Below are 26,793 nucleotides of genomic sequence, written 5' to 3'. Positions count from 1 at the left end.
CAGGATAGGATTAGATACACAGCTCAGCAGACAGTATCACACAGGATAGGCTTAGATACACAGCTCAGACAGTATCACACAGGATAAGATTAGATACACAGCTCTGCAGACAGTATCACACAGGGTAGGATTAGATACACAGATCAGCAGACAGTATCACACAGGATAGGATTAGATACACAGCTCAGCAGACAGTATCACACAGGATAGGATTAGATACACAGCTCAGCAGACTGTATCACACAGGATAGGCTTAGATACACAGCTCAGACAGTATCACACAGGATAGGATTAGATACACAGCTCAGCAGACAGTATCACACATGATGGGCTTAGATACACAGCTCAGCAGACAGTATCACACAGGATAGGATTAGATACACAGCTCAGCAGACTGTATCACACAGGATAGGCTTAGATACACAGCTCAGACAGTATCACACAGGATAGGATTAGATACACAGCTCAGCAGACAGTATCACACATGATGGGCTTAGATACACAGCTCAGCAGACAGTATCACACAGGATAGGATTAGATACACAGCTCAGCAGACAGTATCACACAGGATAGGATTAGATACACAGCTCAGCAGACAGTATCACACAGGATAGGATTAGATACACAGCTCAGCAGACAGTATCACATAGGATTAGATACACAGCTTAGCAGACAGTATCACACAGGATAGGATTAGATACACAGCTCAGCAGACTGTATCACACAGGATAGGATTAGATACATAGCTCAGCAGACTGTATCACACAGGACAGGATTAGATACACAGCTCAGCAGACTGTATCACACAGGATAGGATTAGATACACAGCTCAGCAGACAGTATCACACATGATAGGATTAGATACACAGCTCAGCAGACAGTATCACACAGGACAGGATTAGATACACAGCTCAGCAGACAGTATCACACAGGATGGGATTAGATACACAGCTCAGCAGACAGTATCACACAGGACAGGATTAGATACACAGCTCAGCAGACAGTATCACACAGGATAGGATTAGATACACAGCTCAGCAGGCAGTATCACACAGGGTAGGATTAGATACACAGCTCAGCAGACAGTATCACACAGGATAGGATTAGATACACAGCTCAGCAGACAGTATCACAGGATAGGATTAGATACACAGCTCAGCAGACAGTATCACACAGGGTAGGATTAGATACACAGCTCAGCAGGCAGTATCACACAGGATAGGATTAGATACACCGCTCAGCAGACAGTATCACACAGGATAGGATTAGATACAGAGCTCAGCAGACAGTATCACACAGGATAGGATTAGATACACAGCTCAGCAGACAGTATCACACAGGAAAGGATTAGATACACAGTTCAGCAGACAGTATCACACAGGATAGGATTAGATACACAGATCAGCAGACAGTATCACACAGGATAGGATTAGATACAGAGCTCAGCAGACAGTATCACACAGGATAGGATTAGATACACAGATCAGCAGACTGTATCACACAGGAGAGGATTAGATACACAGCTCAGCAGACAGTATCACACAGGATAGGATTAGATACACAGCTCAGCAGACAGTATCACACAGGATAGGATTAGATACACAGCTCAGCAGACAGTATCATACAGGATAGGATTAGATACACAGCTCAGCAGACAGTATCACACAGGATAGGATTAGATACACAGCTCAGCAGACTGTATCACACAGGATAGGATTAGATACACAGCTCAGCAGACAGTATCACAGGATAGGATTAGATACACAGCTCAGCAGACTGTATCACACAGGAGAGGATTAGATACACAGCTCAGCAGACTGTATCACACAGGATAGGATTAGATACACAGCTCAGCAGACTGTATCACACAGGATAGGATTAGATACACAGCTCAGCAGACTGTATCACACAGGATAGGATTAGATACACAGCTCAGCAGACAGTATCACACAGGATAGGATTAGATACACAGCTCAGCAGACAGTATCACACAGGAGAGGATTAGATACACAGCTCAGCAGGCAGTATCACACAGGATAGGATTAGATACACAGCTCAGCAGACAGTATCACACAGGATAGGATTAGATACACAGCTCAGCAGACAGTATCACACAGGATAGGATTAGATACACAGCTCAGCAGACAGTATCACACAGGATAGGATTAGATACACAGCTCAGCAGACAGTATCACACAGGATAGGATTAGATACACAGCTCAGCAGACTGTATCACACAGGATAGGATTAGATACACAGCTCAGACAGTATCACACAGGATAGGATTAGATACACAGCTCAGCAGACAGTATCACACATGATGGGCTTAGATACACAGCTCAGCAGACAGTATCACACAGGATAGGATTAGATACAGCAGACAGTATCACACAGGATAGGATTAGATACACAGCTTAGCAAACAGTATCACACAGGATAGGATTAGATACACAGCTCAGCAGACAGCATCACACAGGATAGGATTAGATACACAGCTCAGCAGGCAGTATCACACAGGATAGGATTAGATACACAGCTCAGCAGACAGTATCACACAGGATAGGATTAGATACACAGCTCAGCAGACAGTATCACACAGGATAGGATTAGATACACAGCTCAGACAGTATCACACAGGATAGGATTAGATACACAGCTCAGCAGACAGTATCACACAGGAGAGGATTAGATACACAGCTCTGCAGACAGTATCACACAGGGTAGGATTAGATACACAGATCAGCAGACAGTATCACACAGGATAGGATTAGATACACAGCTCAGCAGACTGTATCACACAGGATAGGCTTAGATACACAGCTCAGACAGTATCACACAGGATAGGATTAGATACACAGCTCTGCAGACAGTATCACACAGGGTAGGATTAGATACACAGATCAGCAGACAGTATCACACAGGATAGGATTAGATACACAGCTCAGCAGACAGTATCACACAGGATAGGATTAGATACACAGCTCAGCAGACTGTATCACACAGGATAGGATTAGATACACAGCTCAGACAGTATCACACAGGATAGGATTAGATACACAGCTCAGCAGACAGTATCACACATGATGGGCTTAGATACACAGCTCAGCAGACAGTATCACACAGGATAGGATTAGATACACAGCTCAGCAGACTGTATCACACAGGATAGGCTTAGATACACAGCTCAGACAGTATCACACAGGATAGGATTAGATACACAGCTCAGCAGACAGTATCACACATGATGGGCTTAGATACACAGCTCAGCAGACAGTATCACACAGGATAGGATTAGATACACAGCTCAGCAGACAGTATCACACAGGATAGGATTAGATACACAGCTCAGCAGACAGTATCACACAGGATAGGATTAGATACACAGCTCAGCAGACAGTATCACATAGGATTAGATACACAGCTTAGCAGACAGTATCACACAGGATAGGATTAGATACACAGCTCAGCAGACTGTATCACACAGGATAGGATTAGATACATAGCTCAGCAGACTGTATCACACAGGACAGGATTAGATACACAGCTCAGCAGACTGTATCACACAGGATAGGATTAGATACACAGCTCAGCAGACAGTATCACACATGATAGGATTAGATACACAGCTCAGCAGACAGTATCACACAGGATAGGATTAGATACACAGCTCAGCAGACAGTATCACACATGATAGGATTAGATACACAGCTCAGCAGACAGTATCACACAGGATAGGATTAGATACACAGCTCAGCAGACAGTATCACACATTATGGGCTTAGATACAGTGACCCTGCAGACAGTCTCAAACAAGGTGCACTTAGATACAGCAGAACAGATGGGATGACACATCATAAGCTTAGATCCAAAGGTTCAGCAGACAGTATCACACAGGAGAGGATTAGATACACAGCTCTGCAGACAGTATCACACAGGGTAGGATTAGATACACAGATCAGCAGACAGTATCACACAGGATAGGATTAGATACACAGCTCAGCAGACTGTATCACACAGGATAGGCTTAGATACACAGCTCAGACAGTATCACACAGGATAGGATTAGATACACAGCTCTGCAGACAGTATCACACAGGGTAGGATTAGATACACAGATCAGCAGACAGTATCACACAGGATAGGATTAGATACACAGCTCAGCAGACAGTATCACACAGGATAGGATTAGATACACAGCTCAGCAGACTGTATCACACAGGATAGGCTTAGATACACAGCTCAGACAGTATCACACAGGATAGGATTAGATACACAGCTCAGCAGACAGTATCACACATGATGGGCTTAGATACACAGCTCAGCAGACAGTATCACACAGGATAGGATTAGATACACAGCTCAGCAGACTGTATCACACAGGATAGGCTTAGATACACAGCTCAGACAGTATCACACAGGATAGGATTAGATACACAGCTCAGCAGACAGTATCACACATGATGGGCTTAGATACACAGCTCAGCAGACAGTATCACACAGGATAGGATTAGATACACAGCTCAGCAGACAGTATCACACAGGATAGGATTAGATACACAGCTCAGCAGACAGTATCACACAGGATAGGATTAGATACACAGCTCAGCAGACAGTATCACATAGGATTAGATACACAGTTTAGCAGACAGTATCACACAGGATAGGATTAGATACACAGCTCAGCAGACTGTATCACACAGGATAGGATTAGATACATAGCTCAGCAGACTGTATCACACAGGACAGGATTAGATACACAGCTCAGCAGACTGTATCACACAGGATAGGATTAGATACACAGCTCAGCAGACAGTATCACACATGATAGGATTAGATACACAGCTCAGCAGACAGTATCACACAGGACAGGATTAGATACACAGCTCAGCAGACTGTATCACACAGGATGGGATTAGATACACAGCTCAGCAGACAGTATCACACAGGACAGGATTAGATACACAGCTCAGCAGACAGTATCACACAGGATAGGATTAGATACACAGCTCAGCAGGCAGTATCACACAGGGTAGGATTAGATACACAGCTCAGCAGACAGTATCACACAGGATAGGATTAGATACACAGCTCAGCAGACAGTATCACAGGATAGGATTAGATACACAGCTCAGCAGACAGTATCACACAGGGTAGGATTAGATACACAGCTCAGCAGGCAGTATCACACAGGATAGGATTAGATACACCGCTCAGCAGACAGTATCACACAGGATAGGATTAGATACAGAGCTCAGCAGACAGTATCACACAGGATAGGATTAGATACACAGCTCAGCAGACAGTATCACACAGGAAAGGATTAGATACACAGTTCAGCAGACAGTATCACACAGGATAGGATTAGATACACAGATCAGCAGACAGTATCACACAGGATAGGATTAGATACAGAGCTCAGCAGACAGTATCACACAGGATAGGATTAGATACACAGATCAGCAGACTGTATCACACAGGAGAGGATTAGATACACAGCTCAGCAGACAGTATCACACAGGATAGGATTAGATACACAGCTCAGCAGACAGTATCACACAGGATAGGATTAGATACACAGCTCAGCAGACAGTATCATACAGGATAGGATTAGATACACAGCTCAGCAGACAGTATCACACAGGATAGGATTAGATACACAGCTCAGCAGACTGTATCACACAGGATAGGATTAGATACACAGCTCAGCAGACAGTATCACAGGATAGGATTAGATACACAGCTCAGCAGACTGTATCACACAGGAGAGGATTAGATACACAGCTCAGCAGACTGTATCACACAGGATAGGATTAGATACACAGCTCAGCAGACTGTATCACACAGGATAGGATTAGATACACAGCTCAGCAGACTGTATCACACAGGATAGGATTAGATACACAGCTCAGCAGACAGTATCACACAGGATAGGATTAGATACACAGCTCAGCAGACAGTATCACACAGGAGAGGATTAGATACACAGCTCAGCAGGCAGTATCACACAGGATAGGATTAGATACACAGCTCAGCAGACAGTATCACACAGGATAGGATTAGATACACAGCTCAGCAGACAGTATCACACAGGATAGGATTAGATACACAGCTCAGCAGACAGTATCACACAGGATAGGATTAGATACACAGCTCAGCAGACAGTATCACACAGGATAGGATTAGATACACAGCTCAGCAGACTGTATCACACAGGATAGGATTAGATACACAGCTCAGACAGTATCACACAGGATAGGATTAGATACACAGCTCAGCAGACAGTATCACACATGATGGGCTTAGATACACAGCTCAGCAGACAGTATCACACAGGATAGGATTAGATACAGCAGACAGTATCACACAGGATAGGATTAGATACACAGCTTAGCAAACAGTATCACACAGGATAGGATTAGATACACAGCTCAGCAGACAGCATCACACAGGATAGGATTAGATACACAGCTCAGCAGGCAGTATCACACAGGATAGGATTAGATACACAGCTCAGCAGACAGTATCACACAGGATAGGATTAGATACACAGCTCAGCAGACAGTATCACACAGGATAGGATTAGATACACAGCTCAGACAGTATCACACAGGATAGGATTAGATACACAGCTCAGCAGACAGTATCACACAGGAGAGGATTAGATACACAGCTCTGCAGACAGTATCACACAGGGTAGGATTAGATACACAGATCAGCAGACAGTATCACACAGGATAGGATTAGATACACAGCTCAGCAGACTGTATCACACAGGATAGGCTTAGATACACAGCTCAGACAGTATCACACAGGATAGGATTAGATACACAGCTCTGCAGACAGTATCACACAGGGTAGGATTAGATACACAGATCAGCAGACAGTATCACACAGGATAGGATTAGATACACAGCTCAGCAGACAGTATCACACAGGATAGGATTAGATACACAGCTCAGCAGACTGTATCACACAGGATAGGCTTAGATACACAGCTCAGACAGTATCACACAGGATAGGATTAGATACACAGCTCAGCAGACAGTATCACACATGATGGGCTTAGATACACAGCTCAGCAGACAGTATCACACAGGATAGGATTAGATACACAGCTCAGCAGACTGTATCACACAGGATAGGCTTAGATACACAGCTCAGACAGTATCACACAGGATAGGATTAGATACACAGCTCAGCAGACAGTATCACACATGATGGGCTTAGATACACAGCTCAGCAGACAGTATCACACAGGATAGGATTAGATACACAGCTCAGCAGACAGTATCACACAGGATAGGATTAGATACACAGCTCAGCAGACTGTATCACACAGGATAGGCTTAGATACACAGCTCAGACAGTATCACACAGGATAGGATTAGATACACAGCTCAGCAGACAGTATCACACATGATGGGCTTAGATACACAGCTCAGCAGACAGTATCACACAGGATAGGATTAGATACACAGCTCAGCAGACTGTATCACACAGGATAGGCTTAGATACACAGCTCAGACAGTATCACACAGGATAGGATTAGATACACAGCTCAGCAGACAGTATCACACATGATGGGCTTAGATACACAGCTCAGCAGACAGTATCACACAGGATAGGATTAGATACACAGCTCAGCAGACAGTATCACACAGGATAGGATTAGATACACAGCTCAGCAGACAGTATCACACAGGATAGGATTAGATACACAGCTCAGCAGACAGTATCACATAGGATTAGATACACAGTTTAGCAGACAGTATCACACAGGATAGGATTAGATACACAGCTCAGCAGACTGTATCACACAGGATAGGATTAGATACATAGCTCAGCAGACTGTATCACACAGGACAGGATTAGATACACAGCTCAGCAGACTGTATCACACAGGATAGGATTAGATACACAGCTCAGCAGACAGTATCACACATGATAGGATTAGATACACAGCTCAGCAGACAGTATCACACAGGACAGGATTAGATACACAGCTCAGCAGACTGTATCACACAGGATGGGATTAGATACACAGCTCAGCAGACAGTATCACACAGGACAGGATTAGATACACAGCTCAGCAGACAGTATCACACAGGATAGGATTAGATACACAGCTCAGCAGGCAGTATCACACAGGGTAGGATTAGATACACAGCTCAGCAGACAGTATCACACAGGATAGGATTAGATACACAGCTCAGCAGACAGTATCACAGGATAGGATTAGATACACAGCTCAGCAGACAGTATCACACAGGGTAGGATTAGATACACAGCTCAGCAGGCAGTATCACACAGGATAGGATTAGATACACCGCTCAGCAGACAGTATCACACAGGATAGGATTAGATACAGAGCTCAGCAGACAGTATCACACAGGATAGGATTAGATACACAGCTCAGCAGACAGTATCACACAGGAAAGGATTAGATACACAGTTCAGCAGACAGTATCACACAGGATAGGATTAGATACACAGATCAGCAGACAGTATCACACAGGATAGGATTAGATACAGAGCTCAGCAGACAGTATCACACAGGATAGGATTAGATACACAGATCAGCAGACTGTATCACACAGGAGAGGATTAGATACACAGCTCAGCAGACAGTATCACACAGGATAGGATTAGATACACAGCTCAGCAGACAGTATCACACAGGATAGGATTAGATACACAGCTCAGCAGACAGTATCATACAGGATAGGATTAGATACACAGCTCAGCAGACAGTATCACACAGGATAGGATTAGATACACAGCTCAGCAGACTGTATCACACAGGATAGGATTAGATACACAGCTCAGCAGACAGTATCACAGGATAGGATTAGATACACAGCTCAGCAGACTGTATCACACAGGAGAGGATTAGATACACAGCTCAGCAGACTGTATCACACAGGATAGGATTAGATACACAGCTCAGCAGACTGTATCACACAGGATAGGATTAGATACACAGCTCAGCAGACTGTATCACACAGGATAGGATTAGATACACAGCTCAGCAGACAGTATCACACAGGATAGGATTAGATACACAGCTCAGCAGACAGTATCACACAGGAGAGGATTAGATACACAGCTCAGCAGGCAGTATCACACAGGATAGGATTAGATACACAGCTCAGCAGACAGTATCACACAGGATAGGATTAGATACACAGCTCAGCAGACAGTATCACACAGGATAGGATTAGATACACAGCTCAGCAGACAGTATCACACAGGATAGGATTAGATACACAGCTCAGCAGACAGTATCACACAGGATAGGATTAGATACACAGCTCAGCAGACTGTATCACACAGGATAGGATTAGATACACAGCTCAGACAGTATCACACAGGATAGGATTAGATACACAGCTCAGCAGACAGTATCACACATGATGGGCTTAGATACACAGCTCAGCAGACAGTATCACACAGGATAGGATTAGATACAGCAGACAGTATCACACAGGATAGGATTAGATACACAGCTTAGCAAACAGTATCACACAGGATAGGATTAGATACACAGCTCAGCAGACAGCATCACACAGGATAGGATTAGATACACAGCTCAGCAGGCAGTATCACACAGGATAGGATTAGATACACAGCTCAGCAGACAGTATCACACAGGATAGGATTAGATACACAGCTCAGCAGACAGTATCACACAGGATAGGATTAGATACACAGCTCAGACAGTATCACACAGGATAGGATTAGATACACAGCTCAGCAGACAGTATCACACAGGAGAGGATTAGATACACAGCTCTGCAGACAGTATCACACAGGGTAGGATTAGATACACAGATCAGCAGACAGTATCACACAGGATAGGATTAGATACACAGCTCAGCAGACAGTATCACACAGGATAGGATTAGATACACAGCTCAGACAGTATCACACAGGATAGGATTAGATACACAGCTCTGCAGACAGTATCACACAGGGTAGGATTAGATACACAGATCAGCAGACAGTATCACACAGGATAGGATTAGATACACAGCTCAGCAGACAGTATCACACAGGATAGGATTAGATACACAGCTCAGCAGACTGTATCACACAGGATAGGCTTAGATACACAGCTCAGACAGTATCACACAGGATAGGATTAGATACACAGCTCAGCAGACAGTATCACACATGATGGGCTTAGATACACAGCTCAGCAGACAGTATCACACAGGATAGGATTAGATACACAGCTCAGCAGACTGTATCACACAGGATAGGCTTAGATACACAGCTCAGACAGTATCACACAGGATAGGATTAGATACACAGCTCAGCAGACAGTATCACACATGAGGGGCTTAGATACACAGCTCAGCAGACAGTATCACACAGGATAGGATTAGATACACAGCTCAGCAGACAGTATCACACAGGATAGGATTAGATACACAGCTCAGCAGACAGTATCACACAGGATAGGATTAGATACACAGCTCAGCAGACAGTATCACATAGGATTAGATACACAGCTTAGCAGACAGTATCACACAGGATAGGATTAGATACACAGCTCAGCAGACTGTATCACACAGGATAGGATTAGATACATAGCTCAGCAGACTGTATCACACAGGACAGGATTAGATACACAGCTCAGCAGACTGTATCACACAGGATAGGATTAGATACACAGCTCAGCAGACAGTATCACACATGATAGGATTAGATACACAGCTCAGCAGACAGTATCACACAGGATAGGATTAGATACACAGCTCAGCAGACAGTATCACACATGATAGGATTAGATACACAGCTCAGCAGACAGTATCACACAGGATAGGATTAGATACACAGCTCAGCAGACTGTATCACACAGGATAGGATTAGATACACAGCTCAGCAGACAGTATCACACATGATAGGATTAGATACACAGCTCAGCAGACAGTATCACACAGGATAGGATTAGATACACAGCTCAGCAGACAGTATCACACATGATAGGATTAGATACACAGCTCAGCAGACAGTATCACACAGGATAGGATTAGATACACAGCTCAGCAGACAGTATCACACATTATGGGCTTAGATACAGTGACCCTGCAGACAGTCTCAAACAAGGTGCACTTAGATACAGCAGAACAGATGGGATGACACATCATAAGCTTAGATCCAAAGGTTCAGCAGACAGTATCACACAGGCTTAGATACAGCAGCACACATGTATGGTAGCAATGTTGGCAGCAGTCTGACCGCGGCTCCATTAACGTCTCCGCAGACAAACATCTGCCTCTGCTGCGCTCAGTTATAAACAACATTTTTTCTGGTCGGCAGCAGAGAAAACATGGGAGCATTTTATACAGCAGCTGATTAATGTTACACGGATATCCCGTGATCCGAACCCCAGACTGTGGATTCTTCAACAATTTACATAATTTCAGCACACTCCTCTCCTGAAATCCTCTGTGCTGCTGGGAGGACCCTGCTCCTTCCTCTATGTAACTCTCATCCTGTGACCTCTACAAGATCAGCACACTGCTCTCCTGACATCCTCTGTGCTGCTGGGTGGACCCTGCTCCTTCCACTATGTAACTCTCATCCTGTGACCTCCACTAGATCAGCACACTCCTCTCCTGAAATCCTCTGTGCTGCTGGGAGGATCCTGCTCCTTCCACTATGTAACTCTCATCCTGTGACCTCCACAAGATCAGCACACTCTTCTCCTGAAATCCTCTGTGCTGCTGGGAGGACCCTGCTCCTTCCTCTATGTAACTCTCAGCCTGTGACCTCCACAAGATCAGCACACTCCTCTCCTGACATCCTCTGTGCTGCTGTTAGGACCCTGCTCCTTCCACTATGTAACTCTCATTCTGTGACCTCCACAAGATCAGCACACTCCTCTCCTGACATCCTCTGTGCTGCTGTTAGGACCCTGCTCCTTCCACTATGTAACACTCAGCCTGTGACCTCTACAGGATCAGCATACTCCTCTCCTGAAATCCTCTGTGCTGCTGGGAGGACCCTGCTCCTTCCACAATGTAACTCTCAGCCTGTGACCTCTACAGGATCAGCATACTCCTCTCCTGAAATCCTCTGTGCTGCTGGGAGGACCCTGCTCCTTCCTCTATGTAATTCTCAGCCTGTGACCTCCACTAGATCAGCACACTCCTCTCCTGACATCCTCTGTGCTGCTCGAAGGACCCTGCTCCTTCACTATGTAACTCTCATCCTGTGACCTCCTCTAGATCAGCACACTCCTCTCCTGACATCCTCTGTGCTGCTGTTAGAACCCTGCTCCTTCCTCTATGTAACTCTCAGTCTGTGATCTCCACAAGATCAGCACACTCCTCTCCTGAAATCCTCTGTGCTGCTGGGAGGACCCTGCTCCTTCCTCTATGTAACTCTCATCCTGTGACCTCCTCTAGATCAGCACACTCCTCTCCTGACATCCTCTGTGCTGCTGTTAGAACTCTGCTCCTTCCTCTATGTAACTCTCAGTCTGTGATCTCCACAAGATCAGCACACTCCTCTCCTGACATCCTCTGTGCTGCTGGGAGGACCCTGCTCCTTCCTCTATGTTACTCTCATCCTGTGACCTCCTCTAGATCAGCACACTCCTCTCCTGACATCCTCTGTGCTGCTGTTAGAACCCTGCTCCTTCCTCTATATAACTCTTACCCTGTGACCCCCACAAGGTCAGCACACTCTTCTCCTGAAATCCTCTGTGCTGCTGGGAGGACCCTGCTCCTTCCTCTATGTAACTCTCAGTCTGTGACCTCCACAAGATCAGCACACTCCTCTCCTGACATCCTCTGTGCTGCTGTTAGGACCCTGCTCCTTCCACTATGTAACTCTCATTCTGTGACCTCCACAAGATCAGCACACTCCTCTCCTGAAATCCTCTGTGCTGCCGGGAGGACTCTGCTCCTTCCACTATGTAACTCTCAGCCTGTGACCTCCACAAGATCAGCACACTGCTCTCCTGAAATCCTCTGTGCTGCTGGGAGGACCCTGCTCCTTCCTCTATGTAACTCTCATTCTGTGACCTCCACAAGATCAGCACACTCCTCTCCTGAAATCCTCTGTGCTGCCGGGAGGACTCTGCTCCTTCCACTATGTAACTCTCAGCCTGTGACCTCCACAAGATCAGCACACTCTTCCCCTGAAATCCTCTGTGCTGCCGGGAGGACTCTGCTCCTTCCACTATGTAACTCTCAGCCTGTGACCTCCACAAGATCAGAACACTACTAAAATACTCTGTGCTGCTGAGGCCTGGATCCTTCCGGTAACCACAAAGCAAGCTAGTCTCTCCAAATTCATCCTAGCAATGGAGAATCTGTCAATATATTGACTGACACTGTACCTGTTATAAATAAAACTGTAACATGGTGCTCGGTAGTGGACCTACGATGTAGAATGGTTATATGATGAGCTGTAACATCCGTCATCTTTATTATACGTCTGAATTATTTTTGTCACCATTTTCTGTTATTTTCGTCTCGTGCTGTGTAGCAGTGTGAAATTGCTGTTCCTAGAAACCTTAGACAAGTTGCTGTTGACGGATCTACAGTTCTTATTTTGGGTTTGTGCTTAATGGATAATACTGTATTATCCTGCTGTGAGTCTGGTCAGCTGAAAGGTGGACATTCTCTGTAACTGTGGAAGTCATGGTTACAAATTGTTTTTATATGTATATTTATCCTTTTCCTGTTGTCGCCTCTTGGCCTTCTTTCATCCGTTCAGGTCGATTCTCAGCATTTAATTCCAGGCCAAAAGGTTACGTAACTGGGAGACTCAGAGTTATACTTAGAGCATGAGGGTGGCTCAGGACACGGAAGGTGAAGGAACAAGGTGGACTTTTGTGAAGACATAAGATGTCAGTTGGTTGTCCTAGGTCCCTGGGTTTTATCCTTGTCCTGCTAAACAGCAATGAGACACTGATATTCATTATCTCATGAGTTTGCCTTGCTAGGTTTTGTTTGAAAAGAAGCTGGAGGTGGTAGCTGATAACGTGCAAGAGGAGCATACTTGCTGGAAGAGGCTACTTACATGAGGAGGAGGTTACCTGTAGGAGGAGGGTATTTATAGGAAGAGCATGTCTATAGGAGGAGCGTAGCTAAAGGAGGATCATATCTACAGGAGGATAATACATACAAGAAGAAGATATTTACTGGAGAATAATATCTACAGGAGGAGCGTAGTTAATAGAGGATTATATCTACAGGAGGAGCGTAGCTACAAGAGGAGGATATTTACTGGAGGATTATATCTACAGGAGGAGCATAGCTAAAGGAGGATCATATCTACAAGAGGAGGATACATACAAGAAGAAGATATTTACTGGAGAATAATATCTACAGGAGGAGCGTAGTTAATAGAGGATTATATCTACAGGAGGAGCGTAGCTACAAGAGGAGGATATTTACTGGAGGATTATATCTACAGGAGGAGCATAGCTAAAGGAGGATCATATCTACAGGAGGAGCGCAGCTAAAGAGGATCATATCTACAGGAGGAGCGCAGCTAAAGGAGGATCATATCTACAGGAGGAGCGTAGCTAAAGGAGGATCATATCTACAGGAGAAGCGTAGCTAAAGGAGGATCATATCTACAGGCGGAGCGTAGCTAAAGGAGGTTCATATCTACAGGAGGAGCGTAGCTAAAGGAGGATCATATCTACAGGAGGATAATACATACAAGAAGAAGATATTTACTGGAGAATAATATCTACAGGAGGAGCGTAGTTAATAGAGGATTATATCTACAGGAGGAGCGTAGCTACAAGAGGAGGATATTTACTGGAGGATTATATCTACAGGAGGAGCATAGCTAAAGGAGGATCATATCTACAGGAGGAGCGCAGCTAAAGAGGATCATATCTACAGGAGGAGCGCAGCTAAAGGAGGATCATATCTACAGGAGGAGCGTAGCTAAAGGAGGATCATATCTACAGGAGGAGCGTAGCTGAAGGAGAATCATATCTACAGGAGGAGCGTAGCTAAAGGAGGAGCATATCTACAGGAGGAGCGTAGCTAAAGGAGGATCATATTAACAGGAGGCGCGTAGCTAAAGGAGGATCATATCTACAGGAGGAGCGTAGCTAAAGGAGGATCATATCTACAGGAGGAGCGTAGCTAAAGGAGGATCATATCTACAGGAGGAGCGTAGCTAAAGGAGGAGCGTAGCTAAAGGAGGATCATATCTACAGGAGGAGCGTAGCTAAAGGAGGATCATATCTACAGGAGGAGCGTAGCTAAAGGAGGATCATATTTACAAGAGGAGGATCTCTACAGGAGGATCATATCTACAAGAGGAGGATATCTACAGGAGGATCATATCTACAAGAGGAGGATATCTACTGGAGGATCATATCTACATGAGGAGCTTACTTACAAATTGAGCAGATGTACAAAAGTAACAGGAGGAGTATATCTATAGGACAAGTATATTTACATGAGGAGATTATCTACAGTTGGTGCATCAGGAGATGCTAATCTACAGGAGAAAAAAAATCACAGAAAATAATGCAATAATAACGCAATAAATGCAAACATTATATATGGACTAAGCCCTCATTCTGATATGATTAAATCTGAGACTCTCAGCCAATATAATTTTATCAAAACACATATGTTCCCACCTACTCGCGCCAAGGTGGTCTCAGTCAGGCAGGTCCTACTCTAAACCTACCTATGCTGTTGGGCATCTACATTGAGGAGAGCAGACCCTGCACATATAGTGCGCTGCTCCTAGTCACCTCTGTGTGCACCAAGCAACTGATGAGAGGAGGAGCCGCACAGCTATATGTACCACCTAATCAAGGTTGCCTATAGGAGGAATGTACAGGAGGAACATATCTACAGGAGGAGCATAGCTATAAGAGGAGTATAGCTACAGGAGTAGAATATCTATAGGAGAAGTATATCTACAGGAGGAGCTTATCTACAAAGGAAGCATATCTACAGGAGGTGTAGAAGATGAAGCCTGATCTGGCCCAGTATTTTAGGAGCCGAAAGGTCACCTTAGAACAAGGCATCAAATCCTGGCACAGATCCAGGGCCCATGAGCTCTATCCCGTTATCACTTTTAATAATTTGTTTACATAACCTACAGCCAAACTTTCACTATTCAGTAGAAGTTTCCTGCATCACCCACTTGACATCACCAAGGTCAACAGTGTTGAGTAAACTCTCTGGCCCTGTTTAGCCAGTACCAAAAATAATAATTATATTGTACCAGCTGTCCTATACCTAATATCTGTTGAGGCCTTGTTTATAGGGGTGTAGACAGAACTCCCCCTGGAACATATAGTCACAGTGAAGATGTCTTTGTCATATAGGTATACATTTTTGTGTATGATTCAACAACATTTATGTGGAGAGAATATATAAAGATGTTTAGCTCTGATCCCACAAACCTAAAGACATATTTTGATAGCTCTAATGAAAAATTGGTGAAACATACCAAAAATCTCCCCCTACCAGCAGCTGGTGGTGCCTTTCATCCAATGACTTCAAGCTTGGCGTATGGTCAGGTCATGTCAGATGCCACGACATAGCTGGCAAAGTCCTTGTGTCACCAGTCAACTGCTGTGCTTATTTGGGTGATAATTCTTGGATTCGTACCATGTGGTGCTATGGACGGGCATAGAGAAGACTGGACCATATAGAAAATAGGGCCCCACAGCAAATGGTTCACACCAATATTTGCCATCCTGGTTTTTGATGGCCTGGAGCATGTTCCATTCCCTCATCAGTTGTAGTGGAGAAGGAGTGCTTGACCCGTGAATTGACTATGAGGAAATTAACACATTTACTTTGGTCCATCTGACCATAGGCTACCTCCTACATGGAGGTTGCCTCTGTGGAACATCTGACCCTCTGTCCTGGTCTAACCCCGTCCCACTTCAAGCAATAGTCCTTAAAGTGTCACGTGACTCGTCAGTTCTGGCGCAGCGCCTATTTGTGGAGACAGGAGTTTTTGCAGCTTGTTCTTTGATAGCAGTGAGATTAATATTCTGTTTAATTTGGCAGCTGGAAAAAGCTTTGAGGGCCTTGTGCAGCTGATTCCACCCACCTCCTCTGTTCACAGACACCAGTGTTCTTCACCTGCTGCTGACATTTAGTCCTCTGTGGGTGGAAAACAAGCAGGTTAATGCAGCTTCATTGAGGGCAGATATGAAGTACAGACCTCTGGTAATGACACCATGGCTTCCATCCTCTAAGTGGTACCATGTCAGAACCTCGTCAAATGCTTGACCTGCTGTTTTACAAGCCTGTAATGTGGACTTTTTGAAGTCATTACAGAAAAAACATCACAAAACTGGCAGATGACAATAAGCCAAACAAACCGTGTGGGCCCTACTAAAAACAGTGATTATATGGTGCTGAGAGGGACTGTGATCTCTTATTTGCCACCTAGGAGTTAACATGAGCAGCCATATAGCTATCAGGAGAACCATCTAGTAGGGCTTGTTAGCTCCCCGGTAATCAGCTCATGTATCACTATACCCTACTCGCTCTGTACAGAATAAAATCTTTTAGTGTGATCTAGTAGATGGACCGAAAACGTTCCATTAAAGTGGTTGGCGCCACATCCATCGCCTGGCGCTGCATGTCTACTCAACAGATCTTCAGATACTTAGTGGAGAAGTCAGGAGGAGGAGGCCACGTTGTGTGCGGTGAGGTTCAACCAAGTGGAGTAAAACAGCTCAGAGACCATAAAAATTGCGGCCAAAGAATCTCACAGCTGGCAGCAGGCCATAGAAAGCATGTCTACAGAGCGGGACCGACACAGTCTACTGACCTGCCGTGATTAGTTATACCTAGGCGGCTGACAAAGTAAAAATCTATGCAATTCATATCCATCTAATAGGAGCTAAACTTTCTGCTGACCTCCATAATGGGATTATCCAGTCTGATGTTGGGATAACCGGAGGCTTTTTCATCGTTTGGATAATGATTGCACCCCATCATTTTACAGATTGTCCAACTGTGCCAAAAATACTTCAACACTAGTGCTGTGAAATCAAGCTGAGATGTCACCAAGATGTACTCAAGGCTGTGGTTGTCAGGGCTGTTGACCCTCAACCGAAGATCCATGATTATTACCCGGCGACCAGGTGACAAACCAAAAACATCCTAGCGGAAAGTTGAAATTGAGTCCAGACATGAAACCTGATAACAATTCTCCCCTGATTAGTTAGATGGCTGTCTACAGAAAGAAATCTATATGCACATATATTAGTACGCTGATGATGTCACCATCCAGAGAACCTGATATTTCTTCACCCCGTGAGATGCATGGCCTCGTTGTAACAACATATATCAGAAGTAAATGTTAACATCGCAGACAGTTCCAACAGCAACAGCACTCCGAGGTGGAAGAGATGTACGAAATGAGCAGAACTGGAACATTTCAAATTATTTTGGGAGTTATTTTATGGTTACAACTGGTGGAAGACTTTACATTTGGCAGGTTTGGGCTTATGTTCACCCCAAAAACAGAGATGATTTTTTTTTATATTCTCCTGTAACTTAATGAGTTAATATTTTGAGGTGGGAAAACACACAAGAAATAAAGGTGCAAAGCGATCGGCTTTAGATATCAAAAAATAATTTTGATCATGAGAAGTTTTAGGGGATTTCTCGGAAAGATTGCTCCTCGGAAAGTGGTTGACTTGATGTGACCTCTGTTTGTGGCATCTGATCACCATTTCCTTTATCAGTATGACGTTTGTGCGTCATTTGCTCAGATTCTCAAATTGAATTTGCCCGTTAAAATCCACGGTCGTAAATCTGCCAGTGACATATGAGAGAGTGGCCGGTAGGTCGTTGAACTCTGGTCACCATAGACACAATAGAGGTGTTGTTTTTAAAGTTATGGTTGATTTACTGGAATTATGTACTCACCATACTAATGCTGTTTGCACAGTGAAGAACCTGACATAGGACTTGAGGGCTTTACATACTAAGCAGATCACATTCTTCGTGAAGGGTGCTGATTCTCCTGGTGCAGATCCAGCTGCTAGGTTGTCTTTAGGAAAAAGTCTACTCTTTGACGATTAAACGTGGAAGACCTAAATAAGGAGGGTGGTCAGCTCTCCACTTATTGTGGGTTGCGGAGGCTCAGATATTGGGGAAGGGTAAAACTGGTCTGCATATTTCAGTCCCATAATCGTTGGTGAAGTCCAGCATATAATGGTGGTGTGTACCTTCACCGATCATATCAACCGTGTACAAGATTCGAAGACTGGGATTTATTGAAAATGATCATATGTTGAATATTGGATCCATCCATTTCCTTGGCTGCGTTTTATTGCTGGTTGCCATCTGCATCCAGACTTACCATTGTTTCAGGTTGCAAGCTGCCTGAGCAATACGCGTTGACTTCTCTAGAAGTCCCCTAAGGGGGCGGCCATACTTGCTGTAAGCACAACAGAATTGAATGTAAAAAATTTTTGAATTTAGAATTTATGCTGTGAACATCCCTCATGGTGCAAAGGGTAAGATCTTCAGAGAAACCGCAAAATCTACTATTCAGTGGCCATTTTGCCTCTGCAGATTTTGGTCAGATAGGCTGTGAATTTTCCAATATAGAATGTCACTATACTCTCAGGGTCAACCCATGTAACTCGTGATTTCTTCACCTTCCACACCTGCTGTGTTCTCCTAGCACCTGCCTTACACCTCTGTTTGCTTTCCATATACAATGTCTTGCCAGATGCCTGATAACACTGTGCACACATCCGTGCTGGTCCCTGTGATATACAGAGATGAGCGCACATGGCGCCCATTTACCCAGAGTGAGGTGACCTACACTTCATCTAGACCCACTTCTACACCAGCTCATGGTAGTAATGTGGACCGCTCTGTGGTCCCTCCATGTCTTCACGTCGGAGAAACGAGGATTTGTCAGGTTTCCCCGTCGATCCCTTGATTTAGTCACAGAGTAGCAGCACCGTTTTGTGTTCTCACCTGTTCACCATTCTCTGTGGTTTTCTTTCATAGTATTTTCGACTCTCTGATGGCCTCCTCTGCATCGTAACTGATGGTGCCACAGATGGAGGAAGGTGTCTTAGCGTTGCGGTCGAGGTTATCATAAGTTCACAACCGCGTTTCCTCTCTGAAGGCAATTGCAACAACACCGGTCCACAAGGGGTCCATTTAAGATGAGATTAGTGTTTTGTGATGCCAGTGGCAAGGAGCAGCGTGGTGGCTCAGTGGTTAGCACTGGTGCCTTGCAGTGCTGGGGTCTTGGGTTCAAATCTGGCCAAGGGCAGCATCTGCATGGAGTTTGTATGTTCTCCCCATGTTTGCGTGGGTTTCCTCCCAAACTCTGAAAGACATACTGATAGGGACCTTAGATTGTGAGCCCCATTGAGGACAGTTGGATGCTAATGTCTGTAAAGCTCTGCGAAATATAGTAGCGCTGTTTAAGTGCATAAAATAAATAAATGAAGTAACAACGGGACAGAGTCCCTTTAAGAAATGGTGTTGGTACCCAGGTGTAGGAATGGCCAAGTGATATAATGTACCTTAATGTTTTGTGCACGTGTCACGGTTCTCCTACCTGGATACGCTGGAACCCCAGGTGTTGGCTCTGAAGCAGACAAACAGGGTGAACAATTGAGGGATTTGAAGAAATATTTGAGTCCAGACCTTGTGATGAAGTTCAATGGCAGCTATACTTTGCATAAACGGTTTACAGACTTTATCTTGGTTCCAGTAGGCTTTAGCATTAACTCTGGCAGGCAAACAATCTCAACTCTGCTACATCGGTTTCTCTTTGGCTCTGCTGTGCTAACAGACTTAAATGGAATCTCTGCTTCTGCAGGATGCTGCAACTTCTCTTTGTAATCTGACTCTGGATTATGCCAGGGAATAGGTCAGAATCCTGGCAGCTCCAACATGGAGTCTCAACCAGAACACACCAGAACTGCCCCCACCTCCTTCTGGTAGCAAACAGGACTGGCCCACTTCTGACCAAGAAAGGAGGGGAGAATGGAATGGTGAGTTCCATTCTCTCTAAGTGTAGCTCTGCCATAGTTGCTGCCACCTGCTGGTGAACCAAGCACATTACATGAACAATTACATAACATTATTATAAATGCACAGTGTCTAGGGACCTGGAATAAATACACAGAATGACATTAGGTTAACCATAGGAGATAGTAGCGGGGCGCATAAGTGGTAATGCCACACAATGCCTAGAAAGAATTAATAGAGGTCTCCAGTCAAAAGCATTGGTCACTGCTGAAGATTGGCCATGTGACCTTAAAGGGTAACTCCATTAAGACATTGAATTTATGCCATTAGTGCTACGTCCTGTCTGCTATCATGTCGTGGACAGAGCATAGTCACTGAGACCGCAAGTCATCCTTTCGTTTTGGCTTTTCGGTTTGCAGGGAAGATGAGGATAGATGAAGGAAATAATCCTGTATAGCTTTTCTAATATTTGCTAATATTCTATAGATGTCGGTGTGTGATTGTAAGAAGATGTGCTAGAATGGCATCTGTAGCCGTGGCCCTGAAACGGTCATTCTGACATTGGGCCCCTGTATGAATTCTGATGCAGATAAGGTCAGAGACTCAATTCTTGTAGCTTCATGATGCACTTTTAGTGTTACTATTTGCAGTGTACAGGGTGTGCAATATTGTAAGGGGACGTCGCCCACGTGGCAGATGGCCAAGAAAGAGCCGGAGCCTTGACCATCTCGATTTGGCTGCTATTTTCCCTCACAATCCCTTTTACTGTCCTTGTAATTAATCTATTAGAATCAGCAAACTCTCCACTTAACCCATTCTGGACTTTATCTGTACATGTACGGCGAAAGTCGGTTCTATAAAGAGGGTGCCCACTCAGGAACTGAGTGGGCGCCATAGCAGCTGGGTGCCTACAGCTTTACACAGCAGACGCCCAGGGGCAGAGACTTTAAACCCCTCAGATGCTGCGGTAACTTGTAACCATGGCCAAAACCTCCAACTTTTACAGCTGCTGCAATCTTTTTTGGCACTAAACCAAACCTCTAACTGCTCCATTTATACACAATCAATCACACCCAGGCCTCTTTGTACCCCTTAGTGCCCGTACACAGCAGTTATGCCTCCTTTTTGCCTCCATACAGTAGTTATGCCCCCTTCATAGCACTTACGCCCTCGTACTGCCCCCACACAGAGTAATACCTTCATAGCACTTACAGCCCCCTGAAAATAGTGTAGGGTTCTTAGTGTAGCCCCCTTAATTAGTGCCACCTTATAATAGTGTAGCCCCCTTAATTAGTGCCACCTTATAATAGTGTAGCCCCCTCAATTAGTGCCACCTTATAATAGTGTAGCCCTCTTAATTAGTGCCACCTTATAATAGTGTAGCCCCCTCAATTAGTGCCACCTTATAATAGTGTAGCCCCCTTAATTAGTGCCACCTTATAATAGTGTAGCCCCCTTAATTAGTGCCACCTTATATTAGTGTAGCCCCTTAGTGCTCCCTTACAATAGTGCCCCCTCCCCTTAGTTGGTGCCCTTTACTAAAGTCTAGTCCCTTCAGTTAGTGCCTTCTTTCCATAGTGTAGGCCCCGAGGTTTGTCTGGTTATTACATTGATCCAACTCAAGTGAGAAGAAGTTTTGAAGAATTCTTTACAGTAACAGTAGTGCAATCATCTCTTCAGAAGAGAGTAGCTTTCCAAATCCCACTGCGATATCTGCCGGTACTGCGATGGGTTCAGCCTCCAGTCCTGCTCGCCATTACATTACCTCACATTCATTCGTCTCCATTATTACATTTATGTACCTATTGGGTTTTGTTTGGGCTTTTTGCCACATATCTGAGCTCGTCTGGAGACGTTACAGCATGAAACTCACCTCTCATAAACTCGGCCTCCTGCCAGGTGATTGTTAGAATGGTAGAAGCCGGCTCTCTGTAATTTATTCAAAGTGCAAATTATTGGACACAGAACACGGAAAGGCGACAAACGGACTGCGAATGAACCGCTGTAATGTCTCTGAACACCGGTGGGAGAAAAGCCTTCAGAGCCAGAATGAAGAAGGACGTCCTAAGGAGCTTAGATAAGAAGACGTAATATTAACCTGATATAGCCCTAGCCAGTGAGCAGGGTGCAGAAAGGCTTGCAAAGGGATAACGACCCACCGACGCCTTTAAAATCATAAAATGGTCAAGTAGGACTCCCAGTGGTCATCAAATTTGGAGGCAAATTTATTGTCAAGCTCGTATAAAGCCGCGATTTACATTGTAAGATCTTAGTGACAAGTCTCCATTGTCCACAGGTCTTTCCATGGCAGTCGTTCTCAATGGTTCCTGAGCTTTATTTTGCATATTATTTGAACTTCCCTCATTTAGAAGACAGGATGAGAGCGGTGACCATCAACCCAACCTTTGTCTTTCTGATGCCCGTTCTCTGTAACGGATTACACATTAGGGAAATGTATATGCAAAGGTTGTTTTGTAGCCTCCATATTAATTTCACTTCCCGATACACACACACTACATGTTTCACCAGAAGGATTGGCATCATCAGGGGATTCGGGCAAAGTGTCCCCTGATGACGCTGATTGCCCGAATCCCCTGATGACGCCAGTCTATCTGGTGAAACATGTTGGGGGCAGTGTTTGAGTCGTTTTTAAGTTCAGTTTGCACATGATGTGTATGGAGATACTTAATGAGACTCATCTAACAACATTATAGAGTAGGACTAGCCAGTAGGGAGCAGGTAGTGAGTGTGCAGGTACTAGCCCCCTGCTCAATGGCTTGGAGGTAAAAGTTTAAGACCACTTGAAAAATGGCAAAAAATCCTATTTAGCATGGCTGGATCTTAACAAGGTTCCAAGTAGAGCTTCAACATGCAACAAGAAGAAATGGGAGATGAGACAAAACATTTTTTGAGCATTCAATTTAATGAAAAAATTTAAAAAACGAAACCCCTCCAAAACAGAAATCCAACTTCCAAACATGAACTCAGTAATGAGTAGCTCCGCCGTTATTGTTTCGGCATGCTTGATGCAAGCGTTTCCATGAGGTGAGTGGGAACATTTCTCCAAGTGGTGAAGACGGCCACACGAAGGTCATCTACTGTCTGGAACTGTTGTCCATTTTTGTAAACTTCCCTTGCCATCCATCCCCAAAGGTTCTCAATTGGATTTAGATCAGGGGAACACGCAGGATGGGCCAAAAGAGTCATGTTATTCTCCTGGAAGAAGTCCCTTGTCCTGCGGGCATTGTGTACTGTAGCCTTGTCTTGTTGAAAAACCCAGTCGTCACCACACAGACGAGGGTCCTCAGTCATGAGGAATGCTCTCTGCAACATCTGGACATAGCCAGCGGCCGTTTGACGCCGCTGCACTTCCTGAAGTTCCATGGTTCCACTGAAGGAAGAAGCCCCCCAGACCATTATGGCGCCCCCTCCACTGTAGCGCGTAGAAAACATCTCAAGTGGGATCTGCTTGTCATGCCAGGAACTTTGGAAACCATCAGGACCATCAAGGTTACATTTTTTCTCATCAGAGAATAAAACTTTCTTCCACCTTTGAATGTCCCATGTTTGGTGCTCTCTTGCAAAGTCCAAACGAGCAGTTCTGTGGCGTTCAAGGAGACGAGGTCTTTGAAGATGTTTTTTGTTTTTGAAGCCCTTGAGTCTCAGATGCCGTCTGTTGGTTATGAGGCTGCAGTCAGCACCAGTAAGGGCCTTAATTTGGGTCGAGGATCATCCAGTGTCTTGACGGACAGCCAGTTGGATCCTCCGGCTCAGTGCTGGTGAAATTTGTTTTGGGTCTTCCACTTGACTTTTTTGTTCCATAACCCTCAGGATCATTTAAGAAATTCCAAGTGACTGTCTTACTGTGTCCCACCTCAGCAGCGATGGCGCGCTGTGAGAGACCCTGCTTATGCAGTTCAACAACCCGACCACATTCAAAAAGGGAGAGTATTTTTCCCCTTGCCATCACAACGTGTGACTACCTGACAGAAAATGACAATGAATCCACATCTCTGCACAGATTTGGCCTTTTAAAGGCATGTGGTCCTAAAATTTGGATCAGCTGAAAAATAGCCTGTTTCAGTTTAATCGTTGTTTTCATTAAATTGAATGCTCAAAAAAATGTTTAGTCTCCCTCCCATTTCTTCTTGTTGCATGTTGAAGCTCTACTTGGAACCTTGTTAAGATCCAACAATGTAAAATATGATTTTCGGCCATTTTTTAAGTGGTCTTAAACTTTTGATCAGGACTGTATATGAGCAAATATATTATAGACAAAAAAATACACAAAAATCATGTGATAGTTTTAATAATCTTTATTTTTCATTTGTTTTGGGAAACTTTTTAACATGCATATATTAAAGGTTATGTCTTAAAAATTGGCATATGAAAGAAATAGGGCACTTTTGGGTCTTTAGAACCGTTTGTAAAGAAATTTGGTATAAAAAGCCTGTACATATGCCAAGGGTTTACAAGAGGATTGATGTTAGAATACATTGGATTTCTCTCCACAACTCTTGACATTTTTGGTGGGGCCTGCCAACGATCTGATGACATCCTTTTGGTTGACACTTCAGCAGGGCTGGTTTGTGCCACTTATTTTCTTGACTTCAGTTTACACCAGTCTACCAACTCCAGAAGAACATTGGTTGAAAGATCTCACATCTATCAGCAGATTTAGCAGCCAGACTCTAATGCTGAGTTTTGTCCCCGAAACAGAGCATCAATACCAGCCACAACCCATAGACCGAAGAAAGCAACCATGTTTCTCTAACCCTGGATAACCCCATGTGTCATCTCAGACTTGGATGGCATATCACTACGATATACCATCAAAGTCACTTCTGAGAGCCACACCTATGTCTGAGGCCCTGGAAAGTGAAGGAGAGAGCACCGCTCATGGGCAACGTGCTTTCCATTAATTTCTATGGGTGTTCCAAAAATAACCAAGCGAGGACACAAACAGATGGTCTCCAACCTTCATGTTCCAAACATCTCTTTGAAAAGAAAACTTGGCGCTAACCACCCCCTTATACTATGGCATGTAATGTGGCATGTGAGGAAGGTGACATGTTCTCCAACATATTCTCCTGAGGCTCATACCAAGGACTGCTCAAAGAGGAGCCTGGTCGGGGGAGGGGGACAACTCTCAAAGTAAAGATTCAGTTTTTTGTCGATAAAGTACAGACCCACCCCGAAAATTTATTGTTTCATCTCAGATACAGCAAGTGCTAACTTATACTTTGCCATCTGGCCCGCGTTCTGCTCATATTATGTCAACTTCCAGACAGTAATTGAAAGTAATGAACATGGTGTTGCGATGATCGGGGACCATTGAGCTCTCTGCAGTCATTTGAATATGACTCCTTAGGTTTCCAAGCAGCTGGTGGCCATATGGAAACAACATGGCACCATCAGTTCTTGTCTTTGTATAGTTCCTTACAAAAACGTGAACCCAATATCTGAGGAGGACATGCAGATTTGTTGGGGGGGGGGAGTTTGGCTTCACAATGCAACATTTGGTGAATACTGAAGAGTAGGGAGTTGACAGGACTGCTCGAGGAGCCTTGCAGTGCCAGCAGGCTTCTTCTACCTAAGGTTGGCACATTGACATACCAGTCCTCAGCAGTTTAGAAGCTTTTAGGGTTGGACTGAATAGGTCCGCGGCCCAGCTGAGATTAATGGCGCTCGGGTCTGTTTTATATTATATAACAATCCAGTCATTCATCAGCCCTTGGCTCAGTACGCTTCATTTGCTTTAATGAGGGCAGGCGCTGGTAATGTGAGATCAGATTCCCAGCCTGGAGGATGCAGT

The 26,793-nt window shown here is 44.5% G+C and overlaps 1 protein-coding gene across 1 annotated transcript in view; it reads left to right on the top strand.

The window, feature by feature from the left end:
• The window catches only part of ABCC3 (ATP binding cassette subfamily C member 3), a 67,223-nt gene that overhangs the window by 13,860 nt on the left and 26,570 nt on the right, over window positions 1-26,793 (top strand). The window lies entirely within an intron of this gene.

This window comes from Bufo bufo, chromosome 6, assembly GCF_905171765.1.
Source record: "Bufo bufo chromosome 6, aBufBuf1.1, whole genome shotgun sequence".
NCBI classification, from domain to species: Eukaryota; Metazoa; Chordata; class Amphibia; order Anura; family Bufonidae; genus Bufo; species Bufo bufo.
The sequence above is the reverse complement of the archived record's forward strand: the minus strand, read 5'-3'. Positions and strand labels throughout refer to the sequence as shown.